Here is a 17,547-nt window from a genome sequence, read left to right on the forward strand (position 1 = left end):
AACCAGAAAGGGAGTGATGCCAAGAGGTGCAGCATGAGGACTGGAGGGCTGGGGAGCTTGCAGAACTCATACAAACAAGGAAGGAGGAAGACCTGAGGGAAAGAAGCTGTGAGAAGGGGTGGGATGCTAAGGAAATAGGATTTCAGAGCATGTGGAATGGATGGCCCATTTTCCAGTGGGGAACAGACCAAGGCAGCAAAAGGTAGGGAAGGAAGCAGGGCAGAACAAGACTAGCAAGATAACCCATAGGGAGGGGGCACTTGGGAGCAGGTCTCCATCAAGGTAGATGGATACTGCTTTACCCTGGAATGGTGGCCCCAGCGATGTCCAGGTAAGAGCTGGAGAAACAAAGCCAGTCCAAGCACAGGCTCAGTGGCTTTTTGCTAAGAACGTAAAGAGAAAATCAGTGGGAATTTGGGACATCTATTATGGAGACTGACCTAGATTCATCTCAGTGGGAGAGGTTTGGGGAGGCCCTTCCCAAATGTTCATTTGGATAACACAGACTTGAACATTTTAAAATGTCTTTTAATGTCTTACAAGTATAAATTGCTATGTGAAATCCTATGAGGTCCTATCTCAGTTCTATATTTTCTAAATCTTTCCTTATTGGCTACATCATAACAGGGTTGCTTTAGCGGATTCAGACCATGAAGATGACATTCCTCCAGGCACCTCTCTGGGTCTGGATTGTACCTGGAAGGCTGACCCATATAGATGCATATACAAGCTCCCTTGCCCTGTTGCTTCTGGTTGGTTTTGGTCACTGGGGAGTCATGGAAAGTCACTGGAGGGACAGCAAGAGTGAGGGTGGGGTATGAGCATCTCTGTGCCCTTCCCACTGCCCCAGTGGCTGCACTCCTGCACACAGACCTGCAGCACCAGCCAGATGGCCCTTTCCTACAGCTCTCCCTGGTTCTGAGAATCATCCCTACCTCTACCCATCCTCTTGACCCTTTCAGCTTAGACTGATCATCACTTCCTGTTATTGCCAGTCCTAGGGTGATTCACTGCCCTTTTGCGGTTTCCCATAACCCTGCCCATAGTGTGGTCAACTCTTCATTAAACCCTGCTCAGCTTCCATCTGTATGTGCCACCTCTCTCCTGCCAGGATCCTGACTTACCCAGTGAGTTTTATCTTCAGAAGGACACTTAGCTTATTCACAATAAAAAAACCCAATTTGTCATTATTTTGTATATTTTTTCCCAATAACAAATATACCAAATATTTTTCCAATAACAAAAAAAAGACTTACTGGATTAAGATGGAGGACTGAATGTTTTACTATCCTTCCTAACCAAACTGAAGGGTAGGGAAAGACAATCTTTTTATTTTGAAATAATTTTAGACTTCAAAGGAGTTCTCAAGTTAATATACTTTCCTGTATACCCTTCACTCAGCTTCTTCTGATGTTAACAGCTTATATAACCACAGGACAATTATCAACTGAGACATTAAGGTTAGTACAACTTTATTAACTAAATGACAGAACATATTCAGATGTCTCCAGTTTCTTCACTAGTGTCCTATTTCTGTCCCAGGGTGTCAATTCAGGCTGCCCATGTAGCTAGTCATCATGTCTCCTTGGTTTCTTTCAATATGTGGCAGTTCCTCACCTTTCACTGTCTTTCATGGCCTTGACACTCTCGAAGAGTACTTGATTAGATATTTTGTACAATGTCTCTCAAATGGGTTTGTCTGGTTTTCCTCATGATTACACTGAGATTATTGAGTTTTGAGGGAAATCAGGCTGCAGAGGTATAGTGCTTTTCTCTTCACGTGGTATCTGGAGAGCTGTCATACCAACATGGCTGATGAGATGTGGCCTTAACCTTGGTCCTTGGTTCAGGTTGTGTCTGCCAGGATTCTCCACTATAAACTTATTGTGTTTCCCTTCCAATACTCTGTTATTTACTAGTGAGTCATTAGGCCCATTCCATATTCAAGGCAAGGGAATCCAGCTTCACCTCCTAGAGAACAATGTATCAAAGATTTGAGGACATAGTTTGGGGCCAAGCAAAGACCCTATTTCTACTTCAAGTGCCACCTACTAATTCATTAGTGGATTTTGCCTGTGCAATGATCAGTATGGTATTCTAATGGTGATTTTATATTTCCTTCATTCTTTGCACATAAAATTTTCTCTGAGATACAGTGGTCCCTTCTCCCCCTCTTAAATCATTTATTTACATGGTATGACTGGACTCATGGGTATTTATTCTTGAGGTCATAATACTATTATATTTATTTTGTCGCTAACACTGCTCCCACTGTGGCCATTGGGAGCTCATTAAGGTTGTCTTTCTGACATGCACCCACATGCTGTTTAGTACTTCCTTACTTTCTGGCACCATCCGATACTCCAGGTACATCTTGTATTTTCTCTGCCCCAGTCCTAAGATGAACCATTTTCCCAAGAATTTTGGCTTCTTTTATTGAAGAATGGTATCAGAAATCAAGACCTAGATGGCAGATGTGCTAGGTGCCACTGGGATGGTACTGCTTCTAGGTTCTGTTAGTGGGAGAGCTAGAAAATGTATGTATGGATTGATCCTAACCCATGTATGTACACATACCCATGTTTATTGTTGTACCTATCTGAATACATATTAAAACAAACATGAGTCCATATTCATATTTCGGAGTCAAACACAGGATCATAGGGTTGGAAATGATTTTTAAAATGGACACAAGTTGTGGAAAATAAAAAGAGGTATCTATAGTTTAACACAGCTTAAGAGGGCATCCCTAAATAATGTAAAGCAGGAGTTAGGTTGGAGGAAGGACCCATAACCAAAAGGTCTACTGCACAAAGCAGAGGTAGCCCTGGGGATGATGGGAGCAGAAGGGAGCCTGGGACAACTGAAAGGGCTTTAGCTCAGAGAGCAGAGCAGGAATATCCAGAAGAGTTGGCCTCTTCCCTTGTTTGCCAACAATGAGACACCTGGCCATTGGGCTCTAAGCAGAAGTAGTGTGTGTGTGTGTGTGTGTGTGTGTGTGTGTGTATGTGTGTGTGTGTGTGTGTGTGTGTGTGTGTGTGTTGGGGTTAAAAAGGCAAAGCAGTGCCCAGAGTGGCCATGATAAGATGGACAAAGAGTCTCTAGACCCATAAGCCCAGTTACTGGCACATACTTCCAGGTAACCTATTTTGACTCACCCCCCCCCACCCCAATCACTACAAGTATCCTCCTCTAAAGGAGAGCATTCAGAGATTCACAGAGTAAGAGGAAAGCTAAAATAAAATGATGCTCAACCAACCAAAAATCACTGTTCATGAAAGGAAGGTCACAATCATGAAAGAGATTCATCAGACTCAACCAATGGAAGCACAAAAATCTAAGGAAACAGTCAAAACAGGAAACTGAATAAGACTCTAGGGCAAGCAAATTAACAGATGTGGGAGAATGGTGCTCCCGTAAGTGAAAAGACAATTTTAAATTCTAGAAAGTACAAACGTGATCTCTGAATTTAAAAGAGAGGATTAAAAAAAAAAGACAGAAACAAACAAAAGCTCTTCATTAGATGACCTCAATACACAATGGTCAGAGAGATGGAAAGTGATTTAGTGAAATCAAACATCAAGCAGAAGTATTCCCCCAGACCAGACACAAATACAAGAAATGTGAAAAGAAAGTTAAGGAACTCGGAAGGTAGATTCAGAAGTTGCATTGTGCACCCAATAGTAGTAGTAGGGGGTAGGGGGTGGGGTGACAGAAAGAATGAATACCAAAATATTATAAGTAACAGCAGCAACAAGGTTTCCATAGAACTGAAGACAGGCATAACCCTTTAGATAGAAAAATCTAAGATATATGTAAGGTAATGAGAAAAGGCCCTTGCCAGAGACATGATGAACATAGCTGATAAAGAGAAATATACCAAAAAGTCCAGGTAGAAAGGTGAACAAATAATCTAAAAGAAATTAGATTCTAAAACTAATGGGGCTTCCAGGGGGGCATGGCTGGCTCAGTCAGTAGAGCATGTAACTCTTGATATGAGAGTTGTGCGTTTGAGCCCCCCAATGGGTATAGACATTACTTAAAAATAAAATTTTATTTTTAAAAGTTATGAGGCTTCCATCAGCCACACTGACCACAAGAAGACCCTGAAAATATGCCTCAGTACTGACGGAAAATAATTGTGAACCATGCATTCTCTACCCTTCCAGGTTGGCATCCAATTGTGAAGATAAAATATTGTCATACTGCAAATGTCCAAAAAGTTCACTTCCAACAAATCCTATCTGATTACTAGAAGACACACTAAAGTAAAACAAAAAAACAAATTTAAAAGAAAAGTGAGGGAGAATGATATCAGCAAGATGGAAGGCTAGGAAGCTCCAGGCCTCATTCCCCCCATGCAAATACCAAGTAAAACAAGAGACTGACCAAAACAGCTTTGTGAGAGCTCTAGAAACCAGCCAAGGATTTGCAAAATCAAGTGACCATTCACCAAGAAAAACCCACACTTAGAACAGTAGAAAATCCAACAGTGTCTTTGCTTATCCTTGCACCACTTCCTCCTTGGTACAGAGTAGTGCAGTGCATGGTGCCTTCCTCAGGATAGAAGGAAAACAGTGGACCAGTCTGCAACATCCTGGCCTTCCTGGAGGATACCTGAGGGTGTAGTTTCCATTTTTCTGGACTTGGAGATCAAAGGAAAAGGTGGCATAGTTTGGATATCAGTTTCCAGGCTGCTGAAACCCTGTATCCGGGGTGCTGGATACAGTACAGCTGCAGGGTATTGCAGGCCCATGCATGCCTGGGGCAAAGACTATAGACGGAAAAGTACAATAAAGCATGTAAGTCCCCAAGGAGAAGCAATGTTGAGTTTTTTAGGATAGTTAAAAGGTTTTTAAAGAAAATTTTCAATGTTTATTTACTTTGAGAGGGAGAGAGAGAACAAGCTGGATAGGGACAGAGAGGGAGACACAGAATGCAAAGCCAGCTCCAGGCTCTGACCTGTCAGCACAGAGACTGACACAGGGCTCAAACTCACTAACCGTGAGATCATGACCTGAGCCAAAGTTGGATGCTCACCTGACTGAGCCACCCAAGCGCCCAAGGTAATTAAAACATTTAATAGCAGCCATGTGTGGTAAATTGGAATGGAAAAAAAAGTACATATACAGGCCCAGGGAAGACACATGCCCACAAAAAGCCTGAAAAGACTTTAAGCCTTCACACCAGACTGATTAGTGAAGGTCCTCCCTTTCATGAGCAAGTCTGCAAAAACTGGGAGAGGTAGCTATTTTCTCAAATGCCAATTTTTTGACAAAAGATGAGAAGGCAGGGAGTGCCTGGGTAGCTCAGTTGGATAGGCATCTGACTTCAGCTCAGGTCATGATCTCATGGTAGATGAACTTGAGCCCTCTTTGGGTGAGCACAAACCCCACTTTGGGTGAGCCCCACTTTTCTCACTCTCTTATTTAATAAAGACTTTAAAATAACTGTCTTACATATGTTCAAAGAACTAAAGGAGGACATGGATAGAGATCTAGGGAAATGATGATAACAAAATGAGAATATCTACAAAGAGAAACTTTTACAAAGGAACCAAGAAAAATATGCAGCTGGAAAATATAATCACTGAATTGAAAAATTCACTAGAGGGGTTCAACAGCAGACTCAAACAGGAAGAAGAATGAATCAGTGAATTTGAAGATAATGTCATTTGAAATTATCAAGTCTCAGAAACAACAACAAAAAAAAATGAAGGAAAGTGAACAGAGAGCTTACAGGACTTATAGGGCACCATTAATCAGATCCATCCATCCATCCATCCATCCATCCATCCATCCATCCATCTCATGTGTTTCCCAGAAAGGGAAGAGAGACAAAAAGGGGCAGAGAGCTTATTTGAATAAATAATGGCCAAATTTCCCCAAATTTGAGGAAATCCATGCATATCCAAATGCAAAAAGGTCAACAAACTCAAGGAGGACAAACTCAAAGAGGCCCACACCAAGAAACATTATAACCAAACCACTGAAAGTCAGAGTCAAAGAGATAATCTTGAAAGATACAAGAGAAAAGACTCCTTACAAATACAGGATCTTCAGTAAGATCAGATTTCTCAGGGGAAACCATGCAGGTCAGAAGGTAGTGGGATAATATATTTAAATATATTTTTTGCTGGAAGAAAAAATAAAATTCACCAAAAGTTCTATATACAGCAGAACTGTACTGCAAAAAAAAAAAACCCCACAAAAAACAAAACAAACAAAAAAACAACAACAACAGAGAGAGAGAGAGAGAGAGAGAGAGAAATGAGAGCATTCCTAAATGAATAAAAGCTGAGGGAGAGTTCAATACCACTAGACCTGCCCTAGAAGAAGTCCTTCAAGTTAAAATGACAGGACTTTAGACATGCTAAAATGAGCCCTTCAAGTTAAAATGAAAGGATACTCAAGACAGGAACTCAAAGCTGTATGGAAATATAAAGTTATCCAGTACAGGTAAATATTTGGATAAATATAAAAACCTGTATTATTTTAATTGTGCTTTGTAACTCCATTTTTTATTCTTTTATATAATTTAAAAAGCAAAAGCATAAAAATAATGAAACTATGCTAATGGATACTCTAATAAAAATAGATATTTTGTGACATCAGTAACATAAAATCAAGGGGTAGAAGAGGGCAGAGGTATAAAGGAGTAGACTTTTTTATGTGATTGAACTTAACTATTATCAGTTTAAAATACATTGTTGTAATTTTAGGATGCTATATGTCATCACTATGGTAATCACAAAGAAAATAACTATAGAATACAAACAAACAAAAAAACAAAACGACAAGAGAATCAAAATGTATTGCTATAAAAAATCACCTAATCATACAGAAAGACATTAAGGAAAGAAATAAGGGACAAAAATAAAGCTGTAAGACATACAGAAAACCAATTTTAAAAATGGCAATAATAAGTCCTTACCTATCTGTAATTACTTCATTATAAATAGGTTAAACTCCCCAATCAGAAGACATAGACTGGCAGAATTAAGAAAAAAAAATGGGTCCAAATACATGCTTTCTACAAAACACTCCCTTTAGATTTGGGAGATGCCTAGGTTGAAAATGAAAGGATGCAAATATCTCATGCAAAGAGAAACCCAGAGAGCAGGAGTTGCTATATTATTAGCAGACAAAATAGACTTTCCATTTAAAACTGTTGTAAGAAACAAACAAGGATATTATTTGATGGTAAAGGGGTCAAATCATCAAGAAGATATAACAATTATAAATGCACCAAATATCAGAGCTCTTAAACAAATGCAAACACTGACAGACATGAAAGGAGAAATGGACAGCTCTACTATGATAGTTGAAGACTTTCAATAATGGACAGAACAACCAGGCAGAAGAAAAATAAGGAAATAGAGTATATGACTAACAATATGACTAACAATATTTGACTGGACCAAACAGGCATAGATAGAACACTCCACCCAAAAATAGAATGCAAATTTTTCTTAAGTAGCCTTGAAACATTCTCCTAGATGAACCATATGTTACCCCACAAAACAGGTTTCAATAAATTTTTAAACACTGAAATCATATAAAATATCTTTTCCAGTCACATTAGAATGAAACTAGAAATAAATAGCATGACAACTGGAAAATCAGCAAATATATGAAGATCAAAAAAAATTACTCTTCACAACCAATGGATCAAATAAGAAATCACAACAGAAATAGGAAATATATTCAGATAATTAAAATGGGAACACAACATACCAAAACTTAAGAGATACACTTAACACAGTACTAAGCTGGATATTTCTAGCTGTAAACAGTGTTAAATTAAAAAAAAAATAATCTCAGTCAACCACCAAAAATGACAACTTAATAAATGTGAAAGAGAAGGGGCACCTGGGTGGCTCAGGTGGCTAAGCAGCTGACTTCAGCTCACATCATGATCTCATGGTTTGTGAGTTCGAGCCTCACATCGGGCTTTGTGCTGACAGCTTGGAGCCTGGAGCCTGCTTCAGATTCTGTGTCTCCCTCTCTCTCTGTTCCTCCCCTGATCTCACTCTATCTTTCAAAAATAAATAAAGATTAAAAAAATTTTTTTAATGTGAAAGAGAAGAACAAACTAACCGCAAAGCTAGTAGGAGCGAGGAAATAATAATGACTAGATCACAGATACAGAATGGAAAAACAAACAAGAATATTAATGAAACCATGAGTTGGTTCTTTGAAAAGATGAATAAAATTCACAAATCTATAACTGCATTGATTAGAAAAAAGAGAGGACTCAAAATCAGAAATGAAAGAGGTACATTACTACTGCTTCCATCAAAATCAAATGGTATTTTTTTAATTCCAAAACCAGAAAAACACCTCACTAAAAAGGAGAAGTATAGACCATATCCCTCATGAACATGGATGCAAAAATTCTCAACAAGATACTAGCCAACTGGGTCCAAAAATACATTAAAACAATTATTCACCACAACCAAGTGGGATTTATACCGGGGATGCAGGGCTGGTTCAATATCTGCAACTCAATCAATGTGATACATCAAATTAATAAAAGAAAGGAAAAGAACCACATGATCCTCTCGATAGATACAGAGAAAGCATTTGGCAAAATACATCATTCTTTCTTGATGAAAACCCTCAAGAAAGAAGGGACAGAGGGATCATACCTCAAGATCATAAAAGCCATATACAAAAAAACCCACTGCTAATATCATCCTAGATGAAGAAAAACTGAGACTGTTCCCCCTAGAGTCAGGAACACCTCAGGGATGTCCACTCCTGCCACTGCTATTCAACATAGTGTTAGATGTATTAGCCTCAGCAATCAGACAACACAAAGGAATAACAGACACCAAATCAGCAAGGAGGATGCAAACTTTCAATCTTCACAGATGACATGATACTCTATATGGAAGACACAAAAGATTCCACCAAAAAACTGCTAGAACTGATCCATGAATTCAGCAAAGTTGCAGGATATAAAATCAAACCACAGAAATCAGTTGCATTCCTATATGCCAATAATGAAACAACAGAAAGAGGAATCAAAGAATTTATTCCATTTACACTTGTACCAAAAACTATAAAATACCAAGGTATAAACCTAACCAAAGAAGTGAAAAACCTATACACTGTAAACTTTAGAAAGGTTATGAAAGAAATTGAAGAAAATACAAAAAAAAAAAAAAAAGAAAAATATTCCACGCTCATAGTTTGGAACAACAAATATTGTTAAAATGTCAATACCAGGGCACCTGGGTGGCTCAGTCGGTTGAATGTCTGACTTCAGCTCAGGTCATGATCTCACAGTCTGTGGGCTCGAGCCCCGCGTCAGGCTCTGCGCTGACAACTCAGAGCCTGGAGCCTGCTTCTGATCCTCTGTCTCCCTCTCTCTCTGCTCCTCCCCCGCTTTCACTTTGTCTCACTCTGTCTCTCAAAAATAAATAAATGTAAAAAAAAAATGTCAATACCACACAAAGCAATCTACATATTCAATCCAATGCCTATCAAAATAACACCAGCATTCTTCACAGAGCTAGAACAAAAATTCCTAAAGTTTGTATGAAGCCAGAAATGACCCCAAATAGCCAAAGCAATCTTGCAAAAGAAAACCAAAGCTGGAAGCATCAAAATCCCCGGCTTCAAGTGTATTACAAAGCTGTACTTATCAAGAAAGTATGGTACTGGCACAAGAACAGACACTCAGATCAATGGAACAGAATAGAGAACCCAGAAATGGACCCACAAACATATGGCTAACTAATCTTTGACAAAGCAGGAAAGAATATCCAATGGAATAAAGACAATCTCTTCAGCAAGTACTGCTCAGAAAGATGGACAGCAACATGCAGAAGAATGAACCTGGACCACTTTCTTACACTGTACACAAAAATAAACTGAAAATGGATGAAACACCTCAATGTAAGACAGGAAGCCATCAAAATCCTCGAGGAGAAAGCAGGCAGAAATCTCTTCCATCTTGTCTGCAGCAACTTCTTACTCAACATGTCTCCAGAGGCAAGGGAAACAAAAGCAAAAATGAACTACTGGGACCTCACCAAAATAAAAAGCTTCTGCACAGCGAAGGAAACAATCAGCAAAACTAAAAGGCAACCGACAGAATGGGAGAAGATATTTGCAAATGACATATCAGATAAAGGGTTAGTATCCAAAATCTACAAAGAACTTATCAAACTCAACACCCAAAAAACAAATAATCCAGTGAAGAAATGGGCAAAAGACATGAATAGACACTTCTCCAAGGAAGACCTCCAGAGGGCCAACCGACACATGAAAAAATGCTCCACATCACTCATCATCAGGGAAATCCAAACCAAAACCACAATGAGATACCACCTGACACCTGTCAGAATAGCTAACATTAACAACTCAGGCAACAACAGGTGTTGGCAAGGATGCGGAGAAAGAGGATCTCTTTTGCATTGTTGGTGGCAATGCAAGCTGGTGCAGCCACTCTGGAAAATAGTATGGAGGTTCCTCAAAAAACTAAAAATAGAACTATCCTACGACCCAGCAATTGCACTACTAGGCATTTATCCAAGGGATATAGGTGTGCTGTTTCGAAGGGACACAAGCACGCCCATGTTTATAGCAGCACTATTACCAAAAACTGAAGTATGGAAAGAGCCCAAATGTCCATCGATGGATGAATGGATAAAGAACATGTGGTATATATATACAATGGAGTATTACTCAGAAACCAGAAAGAATGAAATCTTGTCATTTGCAACTACGTGGATGGAACTGGAAGGTATTATGCTAAGTGAAATTAGAGAAAGACAAAAATCATATGACTTCACTCATATGAGGACTTCAAGTGACAAAACAGATGAACATAAGGGAAGGGAAACAAAAATAATAAAAAACAGGGAGGGGGACAAAACAGAAGAGACTCATAAATATGGAGAACAAACTGAGGGTTGATGGAGGGGTTGTGGGAGGGGGGATGGGCTAAATGGGTAAGGGGCATTAAGGAATCTACTCCTGAAATCATTGCTTCACTATATGCTAACTAATTTGGATGTAAATTTTAAAAAATAAAAAATAAAGTTAAAAAAATTTTACCATATATTTCCAATCAGGACCTGTTCTCAAAGAACTCTGCTCAATATTATGCCATTCTCTCTTAATTAGTATAATAGTACTCTTGATTAATGGTTGTTTAATAAACAATTTATGTCTGTCAAAGGAAATTAGATTTTTGGTTAAATAATTTATATGATTTCCTTAAAAAAACAATGTGACTATACTTAATGTGAATATACTTAATAATATACTGAACTAGACACTCAGAAATGGTTAATTTGTAAGTCTTCTTTTATGTGCATTTATCACAATTAAAAATTATTTAAAAAGGACTATGTTGGGGCACCTGAGTGCCTCAGTCACTTAAATATTCAGCTTCAGCTCAGGTCATAATCTCACAGCTCCTGAGTTCGAGCCCCGCATGGGGCTCTGTGCTGACCTGGAGCCTGCTTTGGATTCTGTGTCTCCCTCCCTTCCTGCCCCTCCCCCACTCAGGCTCTGTCTCTCTTTCCTTCAAGAATAAATAAACATAAAAAAAATGTAAACATAGAGTTGCTGCAGCGGCCACCGCCATATTCAACAGACAGCAGTGCTGTGGTCTGGCCCCCAGCAGAGCGAGCGACTGTCAGTCTGTCTTCAGTCCACAGACCCTGTCCTGACCTGGGGACTCTGGCCTGCCGTCCAGCCTGAGCAGCGAACCTGAAAGAGCCTAGAGCTTGATGGATCCGTGAAGTCAGAAGTCAACTTTGGGGCTCGTGCTTCCACTCCGTCACACCTTCCTCCTGTATTCGTGGGCTCAAGGCACCAATGTCGCCCCTCCAAATCTCGGACCAGCTCTTAGTGCCCCCTCCTGGTTGGCTCTCCCGCAGCTGGGGGAGGGGTGGGCTCACCATGGCTGAAGCGCCCCGCCCTGGGTTCTGGAGATCCACCAGGACTAGGAGCCGGTGGCCCTGCCACGCTTGTGTACCAGGCCACCGCCCAGGCCGGCATTAGGCCAGCCCAGCTCTGCCACTCCAGCCCTGCCTGCCCTCAGCGGCTGCTGTCAACACAAGCTTCCTGAGCAACCTGAGCCTGTTGGACAAGAACAGGAACTTCCAGCTCAGGCCTGGGTCCAGCTGGGGCCACCACCAGGGTTTGGTGCAGGGACTTGCAGGGCCCAGAGGCTGGCTGCTTGCACAAGTCCGCTGTCTTGGCACCTGCCCATGCCTCCAGCCGCCACCGGGCCCCTCACAGGGTCGCCACAAAAGAGGAGCTCATCCCTCAGGAATGCATCAGGCAACCTGTCCTATGCCCATCTCATCACCAAGTCCATCAAGAGCTCAGGGTGGAAGCAGCTCATGCTGTCGCAGATCTAAGAGGAGATGGTCAAGTATGTGCCATACTTCAAGGGTAAGAGTGACAGCAACAGCTCGGCGGGCTGGAAGAATTCAATTTGCTTTAATCTGGCCCTACACAGCAAGTCCATTCATGGGCAGAATTAAGGAACCAGAAAAAGTTCTTGGTGGATGCTCAATCCAGAGGGAGGTAGGAGTGGAAAATCCCCCTAGAGAAGAGCTGCGTCCCTGGACAACAGTAAATTTGCTAAGAGCCGGGGCTGAGCTGTTAAGAGAAAAAGTGTCTCTACAGTCTGGTCAGGAGAGTGCCTAGGACAGTCCAGGATCTCAGTTTTATAAATGGCATGTGAGCCCTGGCTCTCACAGCAGTGATGGCTTTGATAAGTGGCATGCATTTCACCCTCCAACTAGCTCAAATGCTAGTACTATTAGTGGGAGACTTTATCCCATTATGACTGAACAGAATGATCTTAGAGATGGGGATGTGCATTCTATGGTGTACCCACTATCTGCTGCAAAGATGGCTTCTGCTCCATCCAGTCTGTCTGAGATAAGTAATCCTGAAAATATGGAAAACCTTTTGGATAATCTCAACCTTGTCTCATCACCAACGCCATTAACTGTTTCAACTCAGTCTTCACCTGGCACCAGGATGCAGCAGACACCATGCTACTCATATGTACTACCAAACACCAGTCTGAATTCACCCAGCCCCAACTCCCAAAAATATACACACGGCCAGTCCAGCAGGAGTCCTTTGCCCCACATGCCTATGTAAACACTTCAGGACAACAAATTGAGCTATGGAGGTATGAATCATTGTAACTGTGCACCGGGACTCTTGAAGGAGTTGCTTACTTACTCCCCTCCCCATCATGACATTATGACAGTAGTTGATCCTGGGATCATCCAACCCAACAGCCAGGTCCTTGGTCAGAATATGTTAATGGGCCCTAATTTGGTCATGTCAACCTATGGTAGTCAGGCATCTCATAACAAAATGATGAACCCCAGCTCCCACACCCACCCCAGACATACCCAGCCAACATCTGCAGCTAATGGGGGTGCCTTGCCCCATGTGGTCAGCACCATGCTCCACACCTCAGGAATGAACTGCCCCCAGTGAAGACAGCTTTACAAGTGTTGCTGTCGCACACCATGCAGATGAAAGCCCTGGGGGCCTACTCCTCAGTGAGCAGCTGCAATGACCATGGCAGGATGGGCCTTCTCAACCAGGGTAGGCTCCCAAGTGACTTGGATGGCATGTTGATTCACATGGAGTCCATCATTTGGAACAACCTCATGGACGGTGATATGTTAGATTTTGATGCTGACAATGTGTTGCCCAACCAAAGCTTCCCACACAGTGTTAAGACAATGACACATAGCTGGGTATCAGGCTAAGAGTGAGTTAGTGAACAGGCTACAGTTTAAAGGACTTCAGATTGTCTGACAACAGGAATGGAGAGAAGCAGTCCAAAGATGTCCTTCACCCCTCATTTTCCTTTTCTTGATTAAAAAAAAAAAAAGGGAAAAAAAAGCAATTTTTTTTTCCTTTCGTCAGACTTGGCAGCGAAGACACTTTTCCTGTACAGGATGTTTGCCTGATGTTTGCAGGTTATGTGCCACTGTAGGTAAGGACTGTGTCATTGGAAATTTCATTACAATGAAGTGCCAAACTCATTACACCATATAACTGCAGAAAAGACATGCAGATACTGGTGTGCTTTCAAGCTTTCTACATAAGCAGTAGCTACAGAACTATGTGTGTTTTGTTGTTGTTGTTCTCATTGTTGTTTTAAATATCCATTAGGTCAAAGGAAAGTTTTGTAATACTGTGATGGTCTCATGTCTTTGATAAGTTAAACTTTTGTTTGTACCACTTTTGCTGACCAGATGAACCACAGAGAACCAAGCTCTCCATCCTGTGCCTCCATGGAACAGCTTTGGGCCTGTTCACAAGGCCACCCAATTTACATGAGAACCAATAGCCCATTATCATTCTGCTGAATTAATGGACTTGTCAAACACATTTGGGAAAAACAGATTAAAGGCCAGCCTTGTACAGGTCTTTTCTAATTTTTTGGTTTGTTATTTGCAAATTTGTACAAACATTTAAATGATTCTAATTTCCAGATAAATGACTTTTGACATCATTGGGACTTGAGATCATTTTTGAAATAGATATTGAACGGTAATGTTTTCTTAAAACTAGAGTCTACTTTGTTACATAGGCTGATTGTAAATTTGTGGAATCCCAGATATTTGAGGCAACATCCATAATTTTCATTTTGTATTTCTAACTGGATTAGTACCAATTTTATATGTGTTTAACTGGCTTGTACACTTTGGGATGTCACCTGGTACTGTTTCTGACTAATCTTAAAATCATTGTAATTAGTACTTGCATACTCAACATTTCTGGCTTTGTTCTGGCAGGAGAGTGATGGTTAGCCATGGACATTTTGTGTTTAATCTTTAGGAGAACTTAGTAAGCTTTTATGTATGTATTTTAAAGAAATTCCATCTGCTCCTATTATCCTGTGAACTAAGTGCACCACAAAGCATTAAGTCTTCTGATAGATGCTTCTATGCTATGTTGTTTCAGTGACTCCTGAGGGGCCTCGTGATGTTTATAGATCAGAAAGGGAGACCTGAGGCTAAAACCATGCTCCTCTCTCAAACTGGGAGCTTTGAGCAACTTAACCTTTTGGAATTGAGCTTCAGGAAATGTTTTCCCTCATATTTCTGTGCTCTTATTTTGGTCTAGGTGGAGGCTGGCTTGGTAGCTCTGCCTTGCAGGATTACGTTCAGACTCACACTTCATTCCTCTCTGCCTTCTGTGCTGCAGATTACTTAGCACACAGGAAATTTAGGTGGAAGGAGGAAAATTTTAAATAGGACTTTAGTGATTTGCAGAATACTTTGTGTCCCTGAGTGCAGATGGCTACCAAAGTGATTAGAGCTTGTTTACAAACTGGGGCAACGGATTGGAAAGCCAACAAACCAGCTGTAAGTTGTATGTTTGAATTTACTGTAAATGCTCTTATTGTAAGTTAAGAATTGGAGAATTTCCTTATCCTTTAGCAACCTCAACTATAATTCTTCATCATTATGTTTTAATATTATGCAGTTACCTATAACTGACAGACCAGGTTAATTGACTTTGCATCCATCACTATTTTCAACTCTTGTGGCATGCCCTAAGTCAGCACAGTAAAAGAAGCAGGTGCACAAAAATGTTCCTCTTGCCTTCTTGAGAAGGCTCTGATTCCTTTCTGTGTATTTAGCCCAGATCACGCTTGCTTTGTCTTGCATGTGAATTGCAGATCTGTTGGCTTGGTCTTTCCTACATGTTTAATGAGAACACAAGGGTTCCTGAAAGATTTCCTATAGAAGGCCAGCTCTATTGTAAGCTTCCCACTGTGAATTCTATTGTCTTCAAAATTCATTAAACAGCTACCTGTCCAACCATCTTCACTGCTAGCCACTCCAAAATATGTCTGGTTTTGGAAACCCTAGTTTCTCTAAGCAGTGCCTTCTGCATATGTAATAGAACTTGTTGGTGCCAGAGTGCTTGGGTTCTCATCTCTGTTACTGTGTCCAGCTTCTTTCCTCCTCCTGTGCCATCACACAGTGAGCCTCAGAGCCCCTGTTTGTTCACTAAAGAGGCAACTCCAGCTGAAATCACTCTTAAAATCTTATTACAACCTAGAGTAACTTTTCAAAACATGTTTCTTCTTCCTGAGTCTGTGTAAGTATCTTTTTTTTCCCTGCAAATTCTTCTTTGTGTTGAAATTCTAACATGAATCTTGGGTATCTCTCTGGGGTACAGTGAAGTCCAGTGAAAGCCATCTTGTCTGTTTTGAAAACAAATATTATGTAACCTCTGGTAATTCTTTTTCTGTATTAATATGGACGTTCTTGAGTAAGGGTATTCATTATTGTACATGATTGCTTTGTGAAATGTGTAAATGAGATCACCTATGCAGCCTTGTTTATTTCCTCTGGTTTGTAGTGTTATTAAAAGCACATTCTAGGGGCGCCTGGGTGGCGCAGTCGGTTAAGCGTCCGACTTCAGCCAGGTCACGATCTCACGGTCCGTGAGTTCGAGCCCCGCGTCGGGCTCTGGGCTGATGGCTCGGAGCCTGGAGCCGGTTTCCGATTCTGTGTCTCCCTCTCTCTCTGCCCCTCGCCCGTTCATGCTCTGTCTCTCTCTGTCCCAAAAAAAAATAAATAAATGTTGAAAAAAAAAATATTAAAAAAAAAAAAAAAAAGCACATTCTATTGTAAATAAATAAAGAAATAAATAAAATTAAAAAATAAAATCAATGGTTTGAAAGATACCTCTTTTCCAACTGTATTTTGTAAATGATTATTTCTAGTGTGTACACAGAAATGCACTTCTGTACTTCCTACCTTCTGGAGGCCAGGAGTCTGAAATGCATCTTATGGGGCAAAAATCAAGGTGTCCACATGGCCTTACTCCCTCAGAAAGCTTGAGGGAGGGATCTGTTTCTTCATCTTCTCCAGCAGGTAAAGCCACATTTCCTGGCTATTCCTCCAACTTCAAACCCAGTGGCATAGCATCTTCTCTGACTTGACTTCCCTCACATGGCCTTTGCTTCTGAAACATCCCTGTCCCTCCCTTACTAGAGAGCCTTGTGATGACACTGGGCCCATGTGGATAATCCAGGATCATCTCCTGTGTCAAGGTCCTTCACTTCATCCCACCAGCAAAGACCCTGTCAACATAAGGAACTATGCACAGGTCCCACGGATTAGGATGTGGCTCTTTGGGGGCCACTGTCCAGCTAGCCACCCTTCACCCACTCTCCAGGCAGGCCCCACCTCTTTCCCTCACTATTCCAATTACATCACTCTTGTTTCAGTTTCCTGACTACAACATACCTACTCTTGCCATCAGCCTTGTTCACATCCTGAATGTGAAATGGGTTTCACAGAAGGGGAAAGAGCATTCCGCATAATAGAAGGAAAAGAACTGCAATTCCCAGGATAGCTAGGAGGGGTAGAATGAGTGACAGCCTGAGGGACAGAGTGAGTTAGGGAGTCCTGAGAAGACCCCTCTGCTGACGGGGCATTTCAGAGCCATCATAGAAAAGAAAATCTTCTAACAGATATGGATGATGTGGTGACGAAAATCCTGTTTCATCTCTAAAACC

General features: G+C 41.0%; 1 protein-coding gene and 1 pseudogene across 1 annotated transcript in view; one reads left to right on the forward strand and one right to left on the reverse strand.

Annotated features, from left to right (window-relative positions):
• The window catches only part of SLC41A3 (solute carrier family 41 member 3), a 141,331-nt gene that overhangs the window by 77,763 nt on the left and 46,021 nt on the right, over positions 1–17,547 (reverse strand). The gene's annotated exons all lie outside the window — the stretch shown is intronic.
• LOC125161103 (forkhead box protein O1-like) lies at positions 324–13,768 on the forward strand (annotated as a pseudogene).

Source organism: Prionailurus viverrinus, chromosome A2, assembly GCF_022837055.1.
Source record: "Prionailurus viverrinus isolate Anna chromosome A2, UM_Priviv_1.0, whole genome shotgun sequence".
NCBI classification, from domain to species: Eukaryota; Metazoa; Chordata; class Mammalia; order Carnivora; family Felidae; genus Prionailurus; species Prionailurus viverrinus.